This window comes from Salmo trutta, chromosome 3 (genome assembly GCF_901001165.1).
Source record: "Salmo trutta chromosome 3, fSalTru1.1, whole genome shotgun sequence".
NCBI lineage: Eukaryota > Metazoa > Chordata > Actinopteri > Salmoniformes > Salmonidae > Salmo > Salmo trutta.
In genome coordinates, this window is record NC_042959.1 from 41981509 (window position 1) to 42007521 (window position 26013).

General features: G+C 43.3%; 1 pseudogene; it reads left to right on the forward strand.

Annotated features, from left to right (window-relative positions):
- The window catches only part of LOC115165376 (receptor-type tyrosine-protein phosphatase U-like), a 282163-nt pseudogene that overhangs the window by 217704 nt on the left and 38446 nt on the right, over nucleotides 1-26013 (forward strand).

A 26013-nucleotide genomic window follows, 5' to 3' on the forward strand; every position in this document is an offset into this window, starting at 1 on the left:
GGGTTGTGCTTACAGCCCAACACTGTGCAGGACGTTTGGCATTTGCCAGAGAACACCAAGATTGGCAAATTCGCCACTGGCGCCCTGTGCTCTTCACAGATGAAAGCAGGTTCACACTGAGCACATGTGACAGACGTGACTGTCTGGAGACGCCGTGGAGAACGTTCTGTTGCCTGCAACATCCTCCAGCATGACCGGTTTGGCGGTGGGTCAGTCATGGTGTGGGGTGGCATTTCTTTGGGGGGCCGCACAGCCCTCCATGTGCTCGCCAGAGGTAGCCTGACTGCCATTAGGTACCGAGATGAGATCCTCAGACCCCTTGTGAGACCATATGCTGGTGCGGTTGGCCCTGGGTTCCTCCTAATGCAAGACAATGCTAGACCTCATGTGGCTGGAGTGTGTCAGCAGTTCCTGCAAGAGGAAGGCATTGATGCTATGGACTGGCCTGCCCGTTCCCCAGACCTGAATCCAATTGAGCACATCTGGGACATGTCTCGCTCCATCCACCAACGCCACGTTGCACCACAGACTGTCAAGGAGTTAGCGGATGCTTTAGTCCAGGTCTGGGAGGAGATCCCTCAGGAGACCATCCGCCACCTCATCAGGAGCATGCCCAGACGTTGTAGGGAGGTCATACAGGCACGTGGAGGCCACACACACTACTGAGCCTCATTTTGACTTGTTTTAAGGACATTACATCAAAGTTGGATCAGCCTGTAGTGTGGTTTTCCACTTTCATTTTGAGTGTGACTCCAAATCCAGACCTCCATGGGTTGATAAATTGGATTTCCATTGATTCTTTTTGTGTGATTTTGTTGTCAGCACATTCAACTATGTAAAGAAAAAAGTATTTAATAAGATTATTTCTTTCATTCAGATCTAGGATGTGTTGTTTAAGTGTTCCCTTTATTTTTTTGAGCAGTGTATGTATGTGTGTGTGTGTGTGTGTGTGTGTGTGTGTGTGTGTGTGTGTATATATGGGATACAACCTTCCCAGCTCTGCAGATCTTTTTTAAGCTAGAAACCGCCTCATAATGAGTTCCGAGAGCCGATCTGTTATTCAACTAGTATTATTATTATTATTATTAACCCTGCATTATAATTGTATAAAAGCCCCTTAGATATTAATTTAGAATCCTCCAATCCTCTAAATGTAATTAGATCTACAGGGATATTTTATTGATCTGCAAGTATTTTAATTTAGAAACTGCCTCTTAATGAGTTCCGAGAGCCATGTCATACCAATTATTATTGGATTATTCACCATGGCAATCACTTGTTAGTATAACATTGAAAATGATGTGTTTGTATAAAAAAAAAAAATCTAACTCAATAATATATTTGTACCACTGTAGAAACATGTTTTCAAACACTTGTTTTTCACGAGTGTAGCAGGTTGTGAAATCTGCAAACAACGTTTCTATGATGGGCTGTTAGCAGGACAATAGACTCTTAATACTCCTATTTATTTACAAAAGGATAGTCTAAGAGCTCGGCTAGGTGTGAAAAGAAATCCCTCCAACTTGCAATGTATTAAGTACTCTAAAGTTTTACATTTCTAACTCCAAACCTCATGCAACCGCAAAATGTTGGGTAAAGCATATAATGTACAGTATTTGTTCATCAACATCTTTATGCTTTCATTAATAAAATAATTGTAAAAATACTCTTTCAAAATGTGGCACTCTTTCAAAACTACTTTACATTAAAAATACATTTTAGTTGCTCCACGACCAGGGGTAAACCCTTGCTGAGATGATCAATGTATTTGTTGCAATGTTGTATCGTCAGTTTCTCAGGCCAAAACATCTTGATGGCCTTCACCAGCTCATCTTTGCTTGTAGGCTTGGCAGAGTTACGGATTAATGTTTTCTCTTGATGCCAAACAAGTTTGATTGGGTTTAAATCAGGAGACCTAAATGAAGAGATTAAACAAATATTTTTATATATACTGTAGGCCTACCGTAGGCAATGAGAGTCTCACTAGTGTTGAGAAATGTTGCTGTTAAAGTGTTGTAGGTCTATTTACTCTGCAGGCGTCTTGACCCAGTTTATGCGCTTATTTGCAATACAAACCCGGGCGGCAGTGTGTTTTGGGTCATTGTCTGCATTTGGAGAAAAAAAAATGACATTAGCCTAGCAGCCAACATTAGGTAAAATAAAATAAATATATATACTCAGCAAAAAGTTTCTGGGGGGAATGACCCTAGCCCTCACCCTCAGATCCAACAGGTCCCAAACGTGCTCAATGGGATTGAGAACTGGGCTCTTCACTGGCCATGGCAGAACACTGACATTCCTGTCTTGCAGGAAATCACGCACAGAATGAGCAGTATGGCTGGTGGCATTGTCATGCTGGAGGGTCATGTCAGGATGAGTCTGCAGGAAGAGTACCACATGAGGGAGGATGATGTCTTCCCTGTAACGCACAGAGGATGTCTTCCCTGACAACAAGCTCAGTCCGATGATGCTGTGACACACCGCCCCAGACCTCCACCTCCAAATCGATCCCGCTCCAGAGTACAGGCATTGGTGTAATGCTCATTCCTTCGACGATAAACGCGAATCCGACCATCACCCCTAGTGAGACAAAACCGCAACTCGTCAGTAAAGATGACTTTTGCCAGTCCTGTCTGGTCCAGCGACGGTGGGTTTGTGCCCATAGACAACGTTGTTGCCGGTGATGTCTGTGATGACCAGGCCTACAAGCCCTCAGTCCAGGCTCTCTCAGCCTATTGCGGACAGTCTGAGCACTGATGGGATTGTGCATTCCTGGTGTAACTCGGGCAGTTGTTGTTGCCATCCTGTACCTGTCATCCAGGTGTTGTTACACGTGGTCTGCCACTGCGAGGACGATCAGCTGTCCATCCTGTCTCCCTGTAGCGCTGTCTTCGGTGTCTCACAATATGGACATTGCAATTGATTGTCCTGGCCACATCTGCAGTCCTCATACCATACCACCATTTCAGTGCATCATGCCGACAGGAATAAACATCTCTCCGGTAAGAAGAAAGGCGGGGGTGTATGTTTCATGATTAATGACTCATGGTGTAATCGTAACAACATACTGGAACTCAAGTCCTTTTTTTCACTTGACCTAGAATTCCTCACAATCAAATGCCGACCGGCTATTGTCACAACCGTGTATATCAGACAGTCCTCAAGGAACTTCACTGGACTTCATGCAAACTGGAAACCATATATCCCGAGGCTGCATTTATTGTAGCTGGGGATTTTAACAAAGATAATTTGAGAACAAGGCTACCTAAATTCTATCAGCATATCGAATGCAGTACATGAGCAAGTAACACGCTCGACCATTGCTACTCTAACTTCCGCAATGCAAACAATGCCCTCCCCCGCCCTCCTTTTGGCAAATCTGACCATGATTCCATCTTGTTGCTCCCTTCCTATAGGCAGAAACTAAAACAGGAAGCGCCCGTGCTTAGGTCTATCCAACGCTGGTCTGACCAATCAGATTCCACGCTTCAAAGATTGTTTCAATCACGTGGACTGGGATATGTTCCGGGTAGCCTCAGAGAATAACATTGAAGTATACGCTGACTCGGTGAGCGAGTTTATAAGGAAGTGTATAGGAGATGTTGTGCCCACTGTGACTATTAACCTCTCTAGGACCGGCGGGACGAATTCGTCCCACCTATGTAACAGCCAGTTGAATCCTGTGGCGCGATTTTCAAATACCTTTGAAATGCTATTACTTCAATTTCTCAAACATATGACTATTTTACAGCTATTTAAAGACAAGACTCTCGTTAATCTAACCACACTGTCCGATTTCAAAAAGGCTTTACAACGAAAGCAAAACATTAGATTATGTCAGCAGAGTACCCAGCCAGAAATAATCAGACACCCATTTTTCAAGCTAGCATATAATGTCACAAAAACCCAGAAGACAGCTAAATGCAGCACTAACCTTTGATGATCTTCATCAGATGACACACCTAGGACATTATGTTATACAATACATGCATGTTTTGTTCAATCAAGTTCATATTTATATCAAAAACCAGCTTTTTACATTAGCATGTGACGTTCAGAACTAGCATACCCCCCGCAAACTTCCGGCGAATTTACTAACAATTTACTAAATTACTCACGATAAACGTTCACAAAAAGCATAACAATTATTTTAAGAATTATAGATACATTACTCCTCTATGCACTCGATATGTCCGATTTTAAAATAGCTTTTCGGTGAAAGCACATTTTGCAATATTCTAAGTATATAGCCCGGCATCACAGGGCTAGCTATTTAGACACCCACCAAGTTTAGCCTTCACCAAAGTCAGATTTACTATTAGAAAAGTTTGATTACCTTTCCTGTTCTTCGTCAGAATGCACTCCCAGGACTTCTACTTAAATAACAAATGTAGGTTTGGTCCAAAATAATCCATAGTTATGTTCCAACAGCGACGTTTTGTTAGTGCGTTCTAGACACTATCCCAATGGTAAATAACGGTCACGCGCACGGCGCATTTCGTGACAAAAGATTTCTAAATATTTCATTACCGTACTTCGAAGCATGTCAACCGCTGTTTAAAATCAATTTTTATGTCATTTTTCTCGTAAAAAAGCGATAATATTCCGACCGGGAATCTGCAATTAGGTAAAGAGCCGAAAGAAAATACAGCACGGGGTCAAATCGGGCACACGCCTAAGCCCTTTGTCCTCTGATCGGCCACTTGGCAAACGCGATTATGTGTTTCAGCCAGAGGCTGCCTCGACATCGTTCAGGTTTTTCCCGGGCTCTGAGAGCCTATTGGAGCCCTAGGAAGTGTCACGTTACAGCTAAGATCCTGACTCTTCAATAAACAGAAGCAAGAACAACAACACCTTGTCAGACAGGCCACTTCCTGCATGAAATCTTCTCAGGTTTTTGCCTGCCATAGGAGTTCTGTTATACTCAGACACCATTCAAACAGTTTTAGAAACTTTAAGGTGTTTTCTATCCAAAGCCAATAATTATATGCATATTCTAGTTACTGGGCAGGAGTAGTAACCAGATTAAATCGGGTACGGTTTTTTTATCCGGCCGTGCAAATACTGCCCCCTATCCCCAACAGGTTAAAACCTTCCCTAAACAGAAACCGTGGATGGATGGCAGCATTCGCACTAATCTGAAAGCACATTTCACCGCATTTAATCATGGCATGGCAACTGGGAATATGGCTGAATACAAACAGTGTAGTTATTCCCTCTGTAAGGCAATCAAACAAGCAAAGTGTCAGTATAGAGACATAGTGGAGCCACAATTCAACTGCTCAAACACGAGACATATGTGGCAGGGTCTACAGACAATCATAGATTACAAACAGAAAACCAGCCCCGACGCAGACATCGACGTCTTGCTTCCAGACAAACTTAACTCCTTTGCCTGCTGTGGGCTCTCCTTCGCTGACGTGAGTAAAACATTTACACGTGTTAACCCTCACAAGGCTGCCAGCCCAGACGGCATCCATAGCTGCGTCCTGAGAGCATGCGCAGACAAGCTGGCTGGTGTGTTTACGGACATATTCAGTCAATCCCTATCTCAGTCTGTTGTCCCTACATGCTTCAAGATGGCCACCATTGTTCCTGTTCCCAAGAAAGCAAAGGTAACTGAACTAAATGACTATCACCCCGTAGCACTCACTTCTGTCATCATGAAGTGCTTTGAGAGACTAGTCAAGGATCATATAACCTCCACCCTACCTGTCACCTAGACCCACTTCAATTTGCTTACCGCCCCAATAGGTCCAGAGACGATGCAATCGCCATAACACTGCACACTGCCCTATCCCATCTGGACAAGAGGAATACCTATGTAAGAATGTTGTTCATTGACTACAGCTCAGCATTCAACACCATAGTACCCTCAACTCATCATTAAGCTTGAGACCCTGGGTCTCGACCCCGCCCTGTGCAATTGGGTCCTGGACTTCCTGACGGGCCACCCCCAGGTGGTGAAGGTAGGAAACATCTCCGCTCTGCTGATCCTCAACACCCACAAGGGTGCATTCTCAGCCCCCTCCTATACTCCCTGTTCACCCACGAATGTGTGGCCATGCACACCTCCAACTCAATCATCAAGTTTGCAGATAACACAACAGTGGTAGGCTTTATTACCAACAACAACGAGACAGCCTACAGGGAGGAGGTGAGTGCTCTCGGAGTGTGGTGTCAGGAAAATAATCTCACACTCAATGTCAGCAAAACAAAAGAGATGATCGTGGACTTCAGGAAACAGCACAGGGAGCACCCCACTATCCACATCAACAGGAAAGCAGTGGATAAGGTGGAAAGTTAAGTTCCTCGGTGTACATATCACCGACAAACTGAAATGGTCCACCCACACTGACAGTGTTGTGAAGAAAGCACAACAGCAGGCTGAAAAAATGTGGCTTGTCATCGAAAACCCTTACTAACTTTTACAGGTGCTCAATTGAGAGCATCCTGTTGGGCTGTATCACTACCTGGTACGGCAACTGCACTGCCCCAAAACCACATGGCTCCCCAGAGGGTGGTGCGGTCTGCACAACGTATCACCGGGGGCAAACTACCTGCCCTCCAGGACACCTACAACACCTGATGTCACAGGAAGGCAAAAAAGATCATCAAGGACAATAACCACCCGAGCCACTGCCTGTTCACCCCGCCTCCATCCAGAAGGCGAGGTCAGTACCGGTGCATCAAACTGGGACCGAGAGATAGAATCTGTTTTTCTATATCTCAAGGCCATCCAGATTGTTAAACAGCCATCACTAGCACAGAAAGGCGGCTGCCTACTTACAGACTTGATATCATTGGCCACTTTAATAAATGGAACACTAGTCACTTTAATAACGGCACTTTAAGAATGTTTACATATCTCACATTACTCATCTCATGTGTATACTGTATCCTACGCTATCTATTCTATCTATTGCGTCTTAGCCGCTCTGTCAATGCTCATCCATGTTTTTTATATTTATATATTATTATACCATTCCTTTACTAGATTGTGTGTATTAGGTTTTTGTTGTGGAATTGTTGATATTACCTGTCAGATCTAGAAGCATAAGCATTTCGCTACACTCGCAATAGCATCTGCTAACCATGTGTATGTGACCAATAAAATTCCTAATTCCTATTCCTAATTTGTTCCTTAAGTTTCTGTGTTTAGTTAATTACATCTCAGCATCACAAACGTTTTATTTTGGTCTGAATATGCTTTGTTAAGGATCAACATTACGGCTATAAGTGGCCTTTATAAACATTGGCAGAGACGTTTAAAAAGTGAAAGAGACTAACAGTATTTGGCATTTACTCATGCTAATGAGCTGGAGGTTTACTGTCAAGCCTCTGTGCAATTGCTTTCATTGATGCATGTAAAGAGGCACTTGAAAGATGGTGCATTCTGACTGGCTCTTTGAAGACCATAGCATGGGCAGCATTTCAGTCACAACACCCAGTGCGTATCCTAATGGCACACTCACACAGGCTAACCTGCATGTACTGTAGTAATGATGGCTGCCAGGGCTGCCAACCCCTCTGGCATGACTGACACAGTTTGTGTGGGCGGCAGGGCATCAGTGTCCCCTATGTGGGCTATCTGTTTCTGCTCTCCAGATCACCAATTAACTCCACTCTTCTGCCTTCCACACCCAGACTGACGACGTGCCAGTGTGGATGATTTGAGCTGGAATATATCACCCCTACTTTCTGCATTTGACATTTTTCTGTCAAATGCAGTAAACCAAGTCTGCTCAGTCTTATTCCCCATCACCCGGAAAGGTTTGAAAGTCTTAAAAATGTATTTGATTGGAGTTTGCTGACAGATCTGCTTTTGGAAAGCCAGGCTGGGCATGGTCGCTTTCATGAATTTGATTGAGTGGAAGGATGCGGGTTTAAGTCCTGCGACAGTAACTCTACAATCAGGGATCAGTCATCGTCCTGTCACTATCACACAAGCCTAAGTATTTATATGCGGGACACATTCGATTGGAGAACCATCTAATGAGTGAATATGTAGTTCATCTGAAACGTTCTTACGAGAATTTAAAACAACATTTATTTAGTTTTGCCTGTATTAAGCACAAGTGTAAATCAGCATTGGATTCCTGCATAGATTCCTGCAAATTATTGCCTTGATGCAAGTGAGGAATTGCCCCTGTATTTTTATGGGCTGGTTTCTGTCTGTCTTGATAGTCTTCTAAGAGCCCATTGTATTTGAATGTCCAAAGCATCCTGCAATTACATTTTCATAGCATTTACTGATACTTAAAAAGAGAGCTGAAAGTGTGTGAATGTTTTAGTCAGTTTGTTTGAGGATCGTTTGTGTGTGTGTGTGTGTGTGTGTCTTAAATATGCCTCCCTACGTGTCTGTACTTTTTAGGAAAAGTAGATTTGCATAATTGTCCCATAAGGCCTGAATTAGCGTATGTAAATCTTAATTTGATAATGCATCTCCTCGTTGAGGTGGCAAGACGAAATTGGATTACGGTCTTCATTTTCATTAGTGTTGTTTGACAAAGGTCCTTTTCATAACACCAAGATGCCATCAGCTGAAATTTGAAGGAAATGAATTCCTTTTTATAGCGGCATATTGGTCCAGGGCCATCTTCTCAATTCAGTTAATTTCCCTTTCATCAAATCTTCATCTCTCTTTAAACACTTCACCTCAACTCTTGCCTTTCATATTGATTGACATTCACTGGTCATATATCTTTATAAGTGACTATCATTTTAGCTGATTGAATGCCTCCTCAGTATTCCACTCATGGGGCTCTATTTTGAGTGTCTTTCAATCCAATATGCTGGTCCCTAAAGATGTAAGACAATCCAACAGTGAATGTTTGTCTAATTTTTATCTGTTGAAGATAATTTGCTTTGTGATGTTTATTGTCAAAATACAATTTCCATTATCGTTAAGCCAAAATAATGTATAATGCTAGGTTCATCGTTTCTGCATTCTACAGGATGCAAAGCATTGGCAATGTTCCCACCTCTGATCTCTGTATTCTCTCTTTTTTTCAGGAAAGCAGAATAAACTGCATCCGAATAGCCCGCAAAGGTAATTCAACATGAATATTTTCATTGAACAAAACAGTGACCTTTTATGGATCTCCCCGAGTCTCTGAAGTCCTGTAGGCTTTACTGTAGCATGTTGACCTTACACTCTAAATGCAACTCCAAAGATGAAAATATGTGTTGGGTTCAGGTCCGAACACTAGTCTTTGTGCTGGTATTCCAGACATGTACAGTAGATGGAGTTTAGCATGTGGGAGAAGCAGGGGGATTTCTCTGAAGATCCATGTTGTTTAGTGATGAGGCAGACTCCTGTGAGCTTTCCTCTCCTTGCCTTCAGAGAAAAGGACAACAAGCAGGGAGAGATTAGAGGTCAGGCTTTCATCATGCTTGTTTGGGGGGACACAACCATATCAAAGGCAGTTCCACTGTTCCCATCAGACAGCTACACTACTCGGAGGGGGAGGGAAACATCTGAGGGCTTTTGACCCGTCTGCTCAAGAAGGGCCCTTCACATCAAAAACAAACATTTAACTACCTGAGCCCATCAATACGAGCAATGTTTCTCGCCCCTTCCTCCCTCCCACTATCTATCACCCTGCCAAAGAAACTCAAAGGAACATGAAAAGGGCATAGAAGTTGAGTCCTGATGGCACGACAGGCTCTCCCCCACTGCTGTTGTGCGCTGTCGGATCGTGGTGAATAATAGTAATGTATTTATAGTTATCATAGTGCTGCAACAGTAAGCTAGTCTTGCTAGTAAATTGACTGGGCAAGGTGTACTTTTCGGTGAAGGCGTCTTTTTTGTGACTGAGTAATGAAAGAAACCAGGCTCTTTTGAAGCATGAAGCCAAAAGGCAAGGCAAGCCATTTTAGCTCTGCGTCTCACTTCATCTGCTCCACAGACACCAAGTTGGGCTTTGATTAATTACGTCTCGACACATTGAACATTAAACAGTATGTGCCTCTTGCCTCTGGCACATACTGTAGGGGGGGGAGACAGAGAGAGAGAGAAAAAACGTAAAGGGCCTTGATGAGAACCCTATGAAAATGTATTTGAACATTCAGCCACATTGTATTTTAACCCCCAAATTGCTTTCAAATTGGTAATGATCAACATGAGATACTTTTTAATCAGCCTTTTAACATCCTTCTTGAAAAACAAGAAATAATATGGTGTCCGACAGGGTTAAGTAAGATGACCAGCTTTAGAAACTACAACTGATGTAACTAAATTGACAAATAGGATTCCCCAGTGTCACGCCCTGATCTGTTTCACCTGTCCTTGTGCTTGTCTCCACCCTCCTCCAGGTGTCGCCCATCTTCCCCACTTATCCCCTGTCTGTTCGTCTTGTTTGTCAAGTCAATCCGCGTTTTGTCTCAGCTCCTGCTTTTCCCCAGTTTCTCTTTTCCTCGCTCTCCTGGTTTTGACCATTGCCTGTCCTGATTCTGAGTCCGCCTGCCTGACCACTCTGCCTGCCCTTGACCCTGAGCCTGCCTGCTGTCCTGTGCCTTTGCCCCTACTCTGGATTTCCGACCTCTTCCTGACCTATGATTTGCCTGCCCCTGTTGCTGGAATAAACATTGTTACTTCAACACAGTCTGCATTTGCGTCTTACCTGAAACGTGATAGTACAAACTGGCCATGAGTGACCCAGCAGACTTGGACCAGCTCCGCAATGCCATCTCCTCCCAAGGAGCTATTATTAGTTGACACAAGGAGTTGCTTTGCGGTCTGATGGAAGGGTTCCAGGACGTGGCTGAACGTCACAACCTAGCATTGGACCAATTGCGGGAGCAATTCCGTGAGTTGTCTACCAGGCAGCCTACCATGACGGTAACCTCCAAGCCCCTCAGTAACCCAGCTGGTAGCAGCGCCATCACCCTGGTTTCCCAGGAACCCCGCTTACCTACCCCGGAGCGCTACGATAGAGATTCCAGAACCTGCTGGCCTTTCTCTCCCAGTGCTCCCTCGTTTTCGAGCTGCATCCTTCTTCGTTCCCCTCGGACCTCTCGAAGATAGCGTACATTATTATGCTGAGGTCCGGGAGGGCACTCGCCTGGGCCATGGCGGTGTGGGAGCAACAATCCGCTGTCTGCCTCAGGCTGGAAGAATTCGTGGCGGAGATGAGAAGTTTTTGAGGCTCTGGTGTGCGGGAGTGAGACTGCCCGGAAGTTACTCCAGCTTCGGCAGGACACCCTCAATGTGGCACACTATGCAGTGGAGTTCCGCACACTAGCAGCGGAGGGTACCTGGAACCCGGAAGCTCTGTTCGACACATTCCTGCACAGATTATCAGAGGAGGTAAAGGATGAGCTGGCAGCCCGAGAACTACCGATGGATCTCGACTCACTCATCGCTTTAACCATCTGGATCGATGGTCAGCTTCGGGAACGTAGGCGGGAGAAGAGGTCTGATTGCAGTCCCAATCGTTCACTCAGGGATCCCACTTTGCATCTGATGAACTCCGGAAGTCCCCGTCGTCTACATCCCCGAGAGGATCTGAGCTTACCCGAGTCCCTCCAAGAGCCTCCGGAGACTGACGATTCACCTCTTACATTTTACATTTACATTTTTAGTCATTTTACAGTAGAGTGCATACATTTTTATAACATTTTTAAATACTGCCGAACCGATGCAGCTCGGCAGGGCTAGGGTGTCTCCAGCCGAACGCGTACGCACACTTGAGACCCAGAGTTGTCTGTATTGCGGTACTGCTGGTCATTTTGTGTCTACCTGTACCTTCAAGAGACCTAGCTTATTTTTTTTAAGTGACTACACTGGTGGGTCTGAAAGATAATTTTTTGTCTCCCCTTGCTCGCCCCCCTTTCTGTGCTATCCTGCGGTGGGGCGACCAGTCCATGTCTCTCCAGGTACTCATCGACTCGGGGGCCAATGTGAGTCTCATGGACATTACCCTGGCGTCCGAACTGGGCATCCCCACTCAACCCCTCCCCATTCCCATGGGTGTTAGAGCACTGGACGGGCACTCTGTAGGCCAGGTCACCCACCAGACCACCCCTGTCAACCCTACGAGTGTTGGGAACCACAGCGAGACAATCCAATTCCTGCTGGTTGAGTCTCTGCAGGTTTCTGTGGTATTGGGATTCTCTTGGCTCCAGCGACACAATCCCTCCATTGACTGGCTACTGGTGCCATCATGGGCTGGAGCCTGTCCTGCCGCACTCATTGACTGAAGTCAGCTCTGCCTGCCCCGGGAAGTCTTCCTGGGGGCTTGGAAATTGTCATGGACCTCTCCGCCAGCGTACCAGGACCTCCAGGAGGGGTTCAGTAAGGCCCGGGCCACTTCGCTCCCACAGCACTGACCGGTATCTAAGAAGGTCAAGCCTGAGGCCCTGGCACGCCACTATAGTGCCGCGACTACACCCCCAGAAGCCAAGACCTTTTCCACCCGGTCCAAGATCATTAGCCCCTCTGCTGTTTGTCCTCGGTTGCCCCGTACCCTCCATATTTTTCCTACCTTTTCTGTGTCTAGAGTTAAAACCATGTCTGACTGCCCCTTGTCTCCTATTTCCAGGCCCACCCTTCTCCCCTGTCTCATTGATGGCCGACCTGTGTACATGGTGAGACATTTCGGGGCAGGGGATTCCAGTACCTGGTTTACTGGGAGGGTTATGGCACAGAGGAGAGGTGCTGGGTTTCCGCTAGGGAAATCCTGGACCCAGGCCTTATCTCTGTGTTCCAGCACCGGCATGCTGCTCAACCAGATATGCGCCCGGGTAGCGTCCCGGGGGGTACTGTCACACCCTGATCTGTTTCACCTGTCCTTGTGCTTTTATCCACCCCCTCCAGTTGTTGCCCATCTTCCCCACTTATCCCCTGGGTATTTATACCTGTGTTTTCTGTCTCTTTGTGCCAAGTCAACCAGTGTTTTTTCTCAGCTCCTGCTTTTCCCCAGTCTCTCTTTTCCTCGCTCTCCTGGTTTTGACCATTGCCTGTCCTGACTCTGAGTCCACCTGCCTGACGGCTCTGCCTGCCCCTGAGCCTGCCTGCTGTCCTGTGCCTTTGCCACTACTCTGGATTATCAACCCCTGCCTGCATTGACCTGTCATTTGCCTGCCCCGGTTATTGTAATGAACATTGTTACTTCAACACAGTCTGCATTTGGGTCTTACCTGAAACATGATACCCAGATTATTAAAAATTTCAACGTACAGCACATCAGTGTTTAGTCATTTTTTGATCTATGTGATCCCTCTAACGTTAAACATGATTGCTGCTGCATCACTGCATTTTACTGGTTGTGAAGCATTAATTTGAATCAGCCTTTGATCAGGAAAGTGGAGACAAATTATTTGGGTTTAGTTAACAAAGCTGGAGATAAACTGTCACCTGGAAGTTGATAGGTAAACCTCCCTGGGCAAGGTGGGACGCTTAGTCAACAGCCAGTGGAATCGCATGGCGCGAAATACAAATACCTCATAAATGCTATAACTTCAATTTCTCAAACATATGACTATTTTACACAATTTTAAAGACAACTCTCATTAATCTAACCACATTGTCTGATTTCAAAAAGGCTTTACAGCGAAAGCAAAACATTAGATTATGTCAGGAGAGTACCCTGCCAAAAATAATCACACAGCCATTTTCAAAGCAAGCATATATGTCACAAAAACCGAAGAGACTGCAGACACCTCATTCCACTTTCTGGCGCCTTCTGAGAGCCAATGGAAGCCTTAGAAAATGTCATGTTACAGCAGAGATTCTGTATTTTCGATAGAGATGCAACAGGATAACAAATTGTCAGACAGGGCACTTCCTGTATGGAATCTTCTCAGGTTTTGGCCTGCCATATGAGTTCTGTTATACTCACAGACACCATTCAAACAGTTTTAGAAACTGTAGAGTGTTTTCTATCCAAATCTACTAATTATATGCATATTCTCATTTCTGGGCAAGAGTAGTAACCAGTTTAAATCTGGTACGTTTTTTATCTGGCCGTGCAAGTACTGCCCCCTAGCCCCAACTGGTTAATTCACAATCTCTTGGCAGCTCCCATGACAACAATAGACTTCTATTTCTTCTCTAAGTGCCAATGTCCACTCTCATCTAGCCGGCAGGTGTATGGATTAATGTGGAATTTTTTTAATGTTTGGCTTAATAGAAATTCCCAGACTAAATGTGGCAAGATGATCCTCTGTCCAGGGTGTCAGTAAAATAAATCAATTTCTTTTCACCCGCAGCCATGTTATTAGGTTGAAAAATATAGGCCTACTCCTGTATTTCACATGATGAATTGAAGTTATACATGCCTTCTCCGTCTCTCTTTGTTGGTAGGAACAAAGTCTTTCATTAATTTTCTATCAACTACAGTGCCTTCAGAAAGTACTCTCACCCCTTGACCTTTTCCACATTTTGTTGTGTTACAGCCTGAATTTAAAATGGATAAAAGTAAGCTTGTTTTGTCACTGGCCTAACCACAATACCCCATAATGTCAAAGTGGAATTATGTTTTTTGAATTTATTTACAAATGAATTAAAAATGAAAAGTGAATATGTATGCAACGCCTTTCTTATGGCAAACGTACAGTGGGGGGAAAAAGTATTTGATCCCCTGCTGATTTTGTACGTTTGCCCACTTACAAAGAAATGATCAGTCTATCATTTTAATGGTAGGTTTATATGAACAGTGAGAGACAGAATAACAACAAAAAAATCCAGAAAAACGCATGTCAAAAATGTTATAAAATGATTTGCATTTTAAGGACGGAAATAAGTATTTGACCCCTCTGCAAAACATGACTTAGTACTTGATGGCAAAACCCTTGTTGGCAATCACAGAGGTCAGACGTTTCTTGTAGTTGGTCACCAGGTTTGCACACATCTCAGGAGGGATTTTCTCCCACTCTTCTTTTCAGATCTTCTCCAAGTCATTAAGGTTTCGAGGCTGACGTTTGGCAACTCAAACCTTCAGCTCCCTCCACAGATTTTCTATGGTTTTAAGGTCTGGAGACTGGCTAGGCCACTCCAGGACCTTAATGTGCTTCTTCTTGAGCCACTCCTTTGTTGCCTTGGCCGTGTGTTTTGGGTCATTGTCATGCTGGAATACCCATCCACGACCCTTTTTCAATGCCCTGGCTGAGGGAAAGATGTTCTCACCCAAGATTTGATGGTACATGGCCCCGTCCATCGACCCTTTTATGCGGTGAAGTTGTCCTGTCCCCTTAGCAGAAAAACACCCCCAAAGCATAATGTTTCCACCTCCATGTTTGACGGTGGGGATGGTGTTCTTGGGGTCATAGGCAGCATTCCTCCTCCTCCAAACACGGCGAGTTGAGTTGATGCCAAAGAGCTCAATTTTGGTCTCATCTGACCACAACACTTTCACCAGTTGTCCTCTGAATCATTCAGATGTTCATTGGCAAACTTCAGACGGGCATGTATATGTATTCTTGAGCAGGGGGGAGCTTGCGGGCGCTGCAGGATTTCAGTCCTTCACGGCGTTGTGTGTTACCAATTGTTTTCTTGGTGACAATGGTCCCAGCTGCCTTGAGATCATTGACAAGATCCTCCCGTGTAGTTCTGGGCTGATTCCTCACCGTTCTCATGATCATTGCAACCCCACGAGGTGAGATCTTGCATGGAGACCCAGGCCGGGGGTTATTGACAGTTCTTTTGTGTTTCTTCCATTTGCGAATAATCGCACCAAATGTTGTCACCTTCTCACCAAGCTGCTTGGCGATGGTCTTGTAGCCCATTCCAGCCTTGTGTAGGTCTACAATCTTGTCCCTGAGATCCTTGGAGAGATCTTTAGTCTTGGCCATGGTGGAGAGTTTGGAATCTGATTGATTGTTTGCTTCAGTGGACATGTGTCTTTTATACAGGTAACAAGCTGCGGTTAGGAGCACTCCCTTTAAGAGTGTGCTCCTAATCTCAGCTCGTTACCTGTATAAAAGACACCTGGGAGCCAGAAATCTTTCTGATTGAGAGGGGGTCAAATACTTATTTCCCTCATTAAAATGCAAATCAATTTATAACATTTTTGACATGCGTTTTTCTGGATATTTTTGTTGTTATTCTGTCTCTCACTGTTCAAATAAACCTGCCATTAAAATTATAGACTGATCCTTTCTTTATCAGTGGGCAAACATACAAAATCAGCAGGGGATCAAATACTTTTTCCCCCCACTGTATATAAGTTCAGGAGTAGAAATGTGCTTAACAAGTCACATAATAAGTTGCATGGACTCACTCTGTGTGCAATAATAGTGTTTAACATGATTATTGAATGACTACCTCATCTCTGTACCCCACACATACAATTATCTGTAAGGCCCCTCAGTCGAGCAGTGCATTTCAAACACAGATTCAATCACAAAGACCAGGGAGGCTTTCCAAAGCCTTGTAAAGAATGGTACCTAATGGTAGATTAATTTTAAAAAAGCAGACATTTAATATCCCTTTGAGCATGGTGAAGTTAATGATTACACTTTGGATGGGGTATCAACACACCCAGATACTGGCTTCCTTCATAACTCAGTCACCATGAGGCCTTTAAAACAGAAAACTGAGGATGGATCAACAATATTGTAGTTGCTCCACAATACTATCCTAAATGACAGAGTGAAAAGAAGGAAGCCTTTAAAAAAAGTAATATTCCAAAACATGCATCCTGTTTGCAACAAGTCATTAAAGTTAAAAAAAAAAATGTGGCAAAGCAATTAACTTTTTGTCCTTGAATTCAAAGTGTTATATTTGGGTAAAAATACATTACTGAGTTCCACTCTCCATATTTTCAAGCATAGTGGTGTCATCATGTTATGGTACGATTGTAATCGTTAAGGACTGGGGAGTATTTCAGGATAAAGCAATGAACTTAATGGAGCTAAGCGCATGCAAAATCCTAGAGGAAAACCTTGATCGGTCTGTTTCCAACCAGACACTGGGAGATGAATTCACCTTTCAACAGGACAATAACCTAAAACACAAGGCCATATCTACACTGGGGTTGCTTACCAAGAAGACAGTGAATGTTCCTGAATGGCCGTTTTTAATTAAATCTATGGCAAGACCTGAAAATGGTTGTCTAGCAATGACCAACAACCAATTTGACAGAGCATGAAGAATTTTGAAAAGAATAATGGGCAAATCTTGCACCATACTTGTGTACAGAACTTCAAGGATTAACAATCAACGGGGCTGTAGTGGAGCGGGTCAAGAGTTTCAAGTTCCTTGGTGTCCACATCACCAACAAACTATCATGGTCCAAACACGCCAAGATAGTCGTGAAGAGGGCGCAACAAAACCTTTTCCCCCTCAGGAGACTGAAAAGACTTGGCATGGGTCCCCAGATCCTGAAAAAGTTCTACAGCTGCACTATCGGGCGCATCCTGACTGGTTGCATCACCGCCTGGTATGGCAACTGCTCGGCATCTGACTGTAAGGCGCTACAGAGGGTAGTGCGTATGGCCCAGTACATCACTGGGGTGGAAGTATTGCTTCCTGCAACAAAACCTATATAATAGGCAGTGTCAGAGGAAAGCCCATAAAATTGTCAGACTCCAGTCAGCATAGACTGTTTTCTCTGCTACCATATGGAAAGCAGGACCAGAGCGCCTAGTCTAGGACCAAAAGGCTCCTTAACAGCTTCTACCCCTAAGCCATAAGACTGCTGAACAATTCATCAAAGGGCAACCGGACTATTACATTGACTATTACTATTACGTTGAACCCCCCCCCACCTTCCCTGTATATATCCTTGTTATTGTTATGTTATTGTGTTACTTTTTATAAATTTTTACTTTAGTTTATTTGTTAAATATTTTCTTAACTCTTCTTGAAATGCACTGTTGGTTAAGGGCTTGTAAGTAAGCATTTCACGGTAAGGTCTACACTTGTATTTTGCATATGTGACAAATAAAGTTTGATTTCATTTGACAATCCAGGTGTGGAAAACTCTTAGAAACTTACCCAGAAAGACTCACAGCTGTAACTGCTGCCAAAAGTGACTCTACAGAATATTGACTTAGGGGTGTGAATACTTATGTAAATTCAATATTTATGTATTTGATTTTCAATACATTTACGCACATTTCTAAAAACATGTTTTCACTTTGTCATTATGGGGTATTGTGTGTAGTTGGCTGAGAAAAACAAATATATTTAATACATTTTGAATTCATGCTGTAACATAACAAAAAGTACAAAGAAAAATACAAAAAAAAGAAATGTATGCATTCACTACTGTAAGTCGCTTTGGATAAGAGCGTCTGCTAAATTACTAAAATGTATAATGTAAATAACAAAATGTGGCTTAAGTCAAAGTGTATAAATATTTTCTGAAGGGAGGCTGGCTGAATTAGTTGTACCTGTCACCCTTGCATGTCAAGCATACTTGTGATACACAAAAAGATGACCTGTGATACTCATGTAAGGAACCCCAAGGCTGTATCCACTCTGTCAGAGGAGTTATAAGGCTCAGAGTCCATTAGGCTATGTGATCTGTACACCAATGACATCTATGGTAATTATCTGAGTAAATGTGATAGACTGTAAAAACATTAGTGTCAGAGTACATACAAGGCTGCTAAAACTTTGGGGCTATCCCTTAGTATTGATCAAATGCAACGAGTCATATACAGTATTTGGTGATATTTCATAAGAAAAACTCTGGGCACCAACCACAAACTTTTCCAAATTTTACTGTAAGAATTCTCCCCCATAGGGATGAGGTCGATGAAATGCCCCTGTGCCTGGTTGCAAGACAAAAAAAGCTTCTTGCTTCTCCTCCCATTTCCACAAGTGTAGAGCTTTGTGCCAGTGAGATGAGTAACTTGCTATTATAATAATGGCCTTTACTGTATCTTAGACACTGGGGCACCTTGAAATTATACTGGGGAAAGGGGAATACCTAGTCAGTTCCACAACTGAATGTATTCAACTGAAATGTCTTTCGCATTTAACCCAACCCCTCTGAATCAGAGAAGTGCAGGGGGCTGCCTTAATCGACATCATTGGTGCCCAAAGAGCAGTTGTTAATTGCCTTGCTCAAGGCCAGAATGGCAGATTTTTTCACCTTGCCAGTTAGGGGATTTGAACTAACAACCTTTCAGTTACGGGACCAACGCTCTTAACAGCTAGGCTACCTGCCACCCATACTCTACTGTACTTGTGTGTATTTAAATAAACCACACTATCGCCTTGGATTTAGATTAGTATTGTCTTGGATTTCTTCCACAAAAAAATGCTTTTGTTTTGATGTGGCATTAAACATTCTGTGGTTGTACAGAATGTCTTTGTCTTCAAGCAAAGTCACATTCATTAAGGCACACAATTGAAAACGAAAAGGTCTAGGTAGGCCCTCTCTATTTCAGCTTGTGTTCTTCTGTTTGGTGCCCGTTGAACACGACCCAGGTACTCAGTGTGGCAAGTTTGTGAAGACCCTCCACAAAACATTCCCCCAGTCCTAGACATTTTTTATCCCTGGCCTCATACAGTATATCTCAACCCTCCTTTCCTGTGTATCACTCGAAGACACAAAGGGCTCTTATTGTCAAAGAAGACGCAAACCTTTCCCCATGGCTATTAAAAGAGCAGAGAAATATCCAGTATGATTCACCTATTGAAAAGCTCTCACATGACAGTGGTCTGTTTGTGTCTCCCATCCAATTATTTTGTCTAATGAACACAATGTGTCTATATTAGCAGGAGCTATTGATGTGGGCACCACACACCCTTTGTAAATGTTTTTATCGTACATTCTGGTAGCCGACAGAGTTTCAATATGTAACATTTGTCCCTTGAAACATACTGCCATATAAATAAATTAAACCGTGCATATGAATGGACAGATGTGGCGGTGAAAAGTCAGTCTGTTTTGGAACATTCTATCTTTTCTCAGCAGTCAGGATGGTTAGTGTAAGTCCAGCCATTGTGATATTACGAGTCAGGATTTGACAGTGATGACTGTTGTGTATGATAAGCATTGATTTGCATTTTAAGCCTGTACATTTCTTCCTATTTCTGTATCCCTTTTTCTGTCCCCCTCTTTGTAACATTTTATTTAACTAGGCAAGTCAGTTAAGAACAAATTCTTATTTACAATGACGGCCTAGGAAGAGCCTTGTTCAGGGGCAGAACAACAGATTTTTACCTTGTCAGCTCGGGGATTCAATCTAGCAACCTTTTGGTTGCTGGCCCAACACTCTAACCACTAGGCTAGCTGCCACCCCTCTTTCAACCCTCTCTGTCTGTATCTCTCCTTCCTTCTGTTTCTCTCGCTCTCTTGCTCTCACTCTCTCCACCCCCCTCTCTGTCCCACCTCCTTTCTCTCTCCCTTCATCCCTCCCCATCTCTGCTTCCTCCCCTCCCTTCATCCCCCTCTCTCAGCAGCCTGTAAGGACCACCGGCGGGCTCTGGAGGTGTCCCAACACTCAGAGGAGATGGGGCTGATCCTGGGGGTGTGTGCTGGGGGCCTGGTGGTGCTCATCCTGCTCCTGGGGGTCATCATCATCATCATCAGGAAGGGGTGAGTCACTGGCCCACATTTGTATACCACTTCTCGGTCCTCACTCAGTTAGCCAAATAGTTAACTTTCCTCAGAGGCATGATTACCACACAGGGTGGTAAATAAGTTGTTTCCTAACTGACAATTCTCTGGACCACACAAACCATGCTTGTGTATCTGTAGAATGTTGATGCTATTTTTTAGATTCTACTCTCGGTCTTCCCTAGAACACGTATTTGCCTTTCCAAAGGGCCAGGTTGTTTTTAAGAGAGTACATGTGACAGGGAGGCAGAGAGAGAGAGAGAGGAGTACACCCTTATGGTGTATCAGAGGGACCACACCGCTCTCATCTGCAGGGCTCGTTTGAGTGTGAAATATTTAACTAAATGCAAATACAATTCAATTACTCACTTACTGTAATTACGCATGCCGGGCAGAAGGTGACCCATAAATGAGAGGATAATTGGGAGTGAAAAGGTGTGCTTTAGGAGATTAGACTAGCCGTTAGCGGCTAGATTAGACTAGCCGCTAGCTCCCAAAGGTCTCACCTCCCCGCAGATGGTGACAACGAGAGGGTCGCCCCACACACCTTTATGGCAGCATATGACCCAGACGTTACACCCTACTCATATACTCCCTTTCACAGGAGTGCCTTGACACTGCCCTGAGGGGAGTGTCTGTGTTTTGCCCGCTTTTTAATGGCCCACTCTATGATATTTAAATACTTTATTTTGTAATTATTGGGACAGTGAAGTTTTTTTCTTCTTTTGGCTGTATACTTGACAAGTTTGGATTTGAAATCAAACAATTTGAAGGCATTTTCATCCATATCGGGTGAACCGTGTAGGAATTACAACAGTTTTTGTACATAGTCCCCCCATTTTAGGGGAGCAAAAGTATTCAGACAAATTCACTTGTATCAAAGTATATGTGTCTTAAAGTAGTAAAAAATAAGTATTTGCATTTTCAAATTCATAGTATGCAATGATTACATGAAGTTTGTGACTCTACAAATTTGTTGGATGCATTTGCTGTTTGTTTTGGTTGTGTTTCAGATGATTTTGTGCCCAATAGAAATGAATGGTAAACAATTTGTCACTTTTATTGTAAATAAGAATAGAATATGAATGGTAAACAATTTCTAAACACTTCTACATGAATGTGGATGCTACCATGATTACGGATAATCCTAAATGAATGTGAATCCATGATGAGTGAGAAAGTTACACATGCACAAATATCATACCCCCAAGACATGGTAACCTCTCACCATTACAATAACAAGGGAGGTTAGCATTTTTTTAGTTCCAACCCCATCATAACTCAGAGTCTGGTCTATGCTTATTCAGAAATAGGTGGACATTTCTCAATTACGTAAAGAGGGTTGTTGAGAGTTTCCAGTCCAGCTGAACAGGCATTATACATTTAATTTATTTTCATTTAACCTTTTTTAACCAGGTTAGTCTCACTGAGATAAAAAACGATCGTTCATAGAGACCTGGCCAATATAGCAGCACATTCATTTTCATACAAAGACACATTTACAAATAAAACACAAAGCACTACAGTTAAAAAAACATACATTTACACATTGAGCAGGTATGATGTAGGGAGAACTCAGTTCATATCGTTTCCAGTCTGTTAAAGCATCAGTTAACCCCCAACAACTGCTCCCCGGGCACTGATGATGTCGATTAAGACAGACCCTGCACCTCTCTGATTCAGAGGGGTTGGGTTAAATGCGGAATACATATTTTGGTTAAATGCATTTTGTTGTGCAACTGACTAGGTAACCCCCTTTCCCTATATGTAGCCTATTAAAATACACTATATATACAAAAGTATGTGGACACCCCTTCAAATTTGTGGATTTGTCTATTTCAGCCATACCCGATGCTGACAGGTGTATAATATTGAGCACATAGCCATACAATCTCCATAGACAAACATTAGCTTTTGAATGGCCTTACTGAAGAGCTCAGTGACTTTCAATGTGGCACCGTCATAGGATGCCACCTTTCCAACAATCAGTTTGTCAAATGTCTGCCCTGCTAGAGCTGCCCTTGTCAACTGTATGTTCTGTTATTATGAAGTGGAAACGTGTAGGAGCAACAATGGCTCAGCCGCGAAATTGTAGACCACACAAGCTCACAGAACAGGACCGACCGAGTGCTGAAGCGCATAGACATTGTCTGTCCTCAGTTGCAACACTCACTACAGAGTTACAAACAGCCTCTAGAAGCAACTTCAGCACAATAACTTAGTTGGGAGCTTCATGTAATGGGTTTCCATGGCCGAGCAGTAAGCCTAAGAGCACCATGCTCAATGCCAAGCATTGGCTGGAGTGGTGTAGAGCTCGCCGCCATTGGACTCTGGAGCAGTGGAAAAGCGTTCTCTGGAGTGATGATTCATGCTTCACCATCAGGCAGTCCAACGGACAATTCTGGGTGCCAGGAGAATGCTACCTGCCTGAATGCATAGTGCCAACTGTAAACTTTGGTGGAGGAGGAATAATGGTCTGGGGCTGTTTTTCATGTTTCGGGCTAGGCACCTTAGTTCCAGTGAAGGGGAATCTTAATGCTAAAGCATACAATGACATTCTAGACGATTCTGTGCTTCCAACTTTGTGGCAACAGTTTGGGGAAAGCCCTTTCTTGTTTTAGCATGACATGCACAAAGTGAGGTCCATACAGAAAAGGTTTGACGAGATCGGTGTGGAAGAACTTGACTGGCCTGCACAGAGCCCTAACCTCAAGCTCATCTAACACCTAACACCTTTGAGATGAACTGGAACACAGACTGCGTGCCAGGCCTAATCGCCCAACATCAGTGCCCGACCTCAATAATGCTCTTGTTGCTGAATGGAAGCTAGTGGAAAGCCTTCCCAGAAGTGTGGAAGATGTTATAGCAGCACATTGGGGACCAACTCCATATTAATGCCCGTGATTTTGGAATGAGATGTTCGACAAGCAGGTGTCCACATACTTTTGGTTATGTTGTGTATCTAGGCCTATGAAAAATATGTCTCATTTTTTAATGAAGTCAAGTCTCAAGTCATATGACTCGAGTCCACACATGGCATGCACCACACTGGAGAAGAAAGCAGCTTACTCCACGAAGTTTGCTTTTAGCGGCATGATTGCTACATTTGCTCTGACAGGCAGCAACATGGTTTACCCGTTAAAGGGGAAAACAGTGACATATTCAATTAGAGGCTGGTCTAGCTGCTTTGGCTGTGGTTTGGTCCTGCCACCCTCCTACCTTTCCATTGTTTTGCCAATCGATCATTCACATGCTTGTGCTCTCTGTCTGCCAATGAAGAGTTTCAGTGGCCAAATAAAACTGTTGCTCTCTCTATCCCCCTCTCCCCCTCTCTCTCTCCCTCTCCCTCTCTCTCTGTGTTTGTAGGAAGCCAGTGAACATAAATAAGACACCCATAACGTACCGTCAGGAGAAGAGTCACATGGGTTCGATGGAGCACAGTTTCACTGACCAGAGTACCCTGCAGGAGGATGAGCGTGTGGCCCTCTCTGCAGCACGCATGGCACACACCTGCAGCATGCGCGGTAAGACACACATACACAGGAATAAGCACACACACCTGCAGTATGTGCTTTCAAATGAAAAGAAGACACCAGCAATCAAGCTATGATTCATTCCTGGAACACCTGAGGACTAAAATATTCACTCACATAATCACTTAGGACAAGCTTTTCCCAAAATGTTCATCAAAAGCTCCCACAATATTGTGTGTGAACTTTATACCTCCCACAACATCCATTTAGTCTTAGAAAAGCTTCATATACCTCAGGAGCAGCTATGCTCCCTGCAGAAGATCCACAGTCTAATAAGATAACAAGAAAAATGTAATTGCAAACAGAAGTAAAGTGAAACACCCTCAGGCAAGAAAATGATTTGTGATTCTAGTTGTCTTCCTTTTCATCTCGATATCTTGAAATATTAAGGTGCATAACAGAGAAGGTAGGAAAAATCATATTGTTCCTTAAAGTTTCCTTAACTGCGATTGTAGTATTCAGGAATGTATATATTTTTGTCATTTTTGTCAGACAGCCATAGACAAATGCCATTTCGATCACGTCATTAAACAGTTTTAGTTGAAAATGAAATATCATACAATTAATTTATATCACATTAATTTATACATTTGTTCATTAATTTGTATTTAATCTTATTTTAAGAGATTTTTAATGTTTTCCTAATATTAATAATTCAACACTGCCTGAATGTTTTTATCATGAAAAATGAGATGAGACCTTTTTGTGAGATTATGATAACAACCATATATGATTACCCTATCTAAAACAAATCAATCAATCATTCAAATTATACATAATATTCTCATTTACCTAAAAAATATGGGTGGGGTGGAATCATCTATGTAATCATCTATGTAAAAAAAACTTTATGAAAACAATATTTTATTACAAACAGTTTGAACAACAACCATTGTTAAACATTTAATTCATTTAAGACAAAGTAAGATTCCAAAAGTAGCCGATGGGCAGAGCTCAAGGAAGGAGGCCAGTGTTTTTGCGAGATGGGCCCAGATTGCAGGGGGGTCATCCGCATAGAAGAGCTCAATGAGCAAAGTGAAACTGTATAATTTGTGGTATGTCCATCACGGGTGTGGAGGGTCACCTGCTTGTGAGAATCACAAAAGTGAACTGCCTGGATTTCACTGGTGTATTTACACAGGTAGTTCTCTGCAAAGTCAATATGCACGATGATCTCTCCGCAGATTCTCTTTTAATTCTATCAGTTGGGAGTATTGATGTCGAATGTTGTTCACGTGTTTCCCCAACTTCTCTTTCAGTCCTTTGGAAAAGTCCTCCAGTAGAATCTGCAGTGTGCCACACACCTTTTCTTTTGCTGTCAAATGGACAGTGAACTTCTCCATGTTTCCCTCTTTTGTTTTTCCTTCTCTCTCTTCAGCTTTGTTTTTTCACTTAAACCACCATGTCTGCTCACTAGCATCAAAGTCAGGTGTTTTAAGCTCTTTTGCTTGGCAAATGGAGCACTCTGTGTACATGCACTCTTTCTTCAGGTTCTCACAGCACAAAGACTCAATAAGGTTCTCAATGTTGCTGCAGCTGATCCCTTTGTGATGCTGTAGTTTTACCGCCACGAACTGGAGGTTGGCGTGGGTTTTGCAGAGGCATGTGTCCCTATCCTGGACTGTTGGCTTGACAACCCAAAAAGGACGTATTCTGCAGAATTCATAGTAGGACATTTTAATCTCTGAATTATCCCTCTTAAAATTCTGATAATGGTTCTGAATTGTGCCATTCAAGAAGCGCTTCTGCTTTTTCTTCTTGTTCCTCGTTAGTGTGTCCTTTTTCTCTGTTGTTGCTCTACTGTTGTCATCACGTTTGTAATTATGTTACACTTTTTTTCCCTTGAGTATTGAAGACTTGTTGGCCTGTTTTCATTTGCTCTTTGACCAGGCCATACTTTCTCAGGATGTTGCCTCTGAGCATTTTTTAAGCTTGTCCTTGGCACTGCACATTTTTTTATA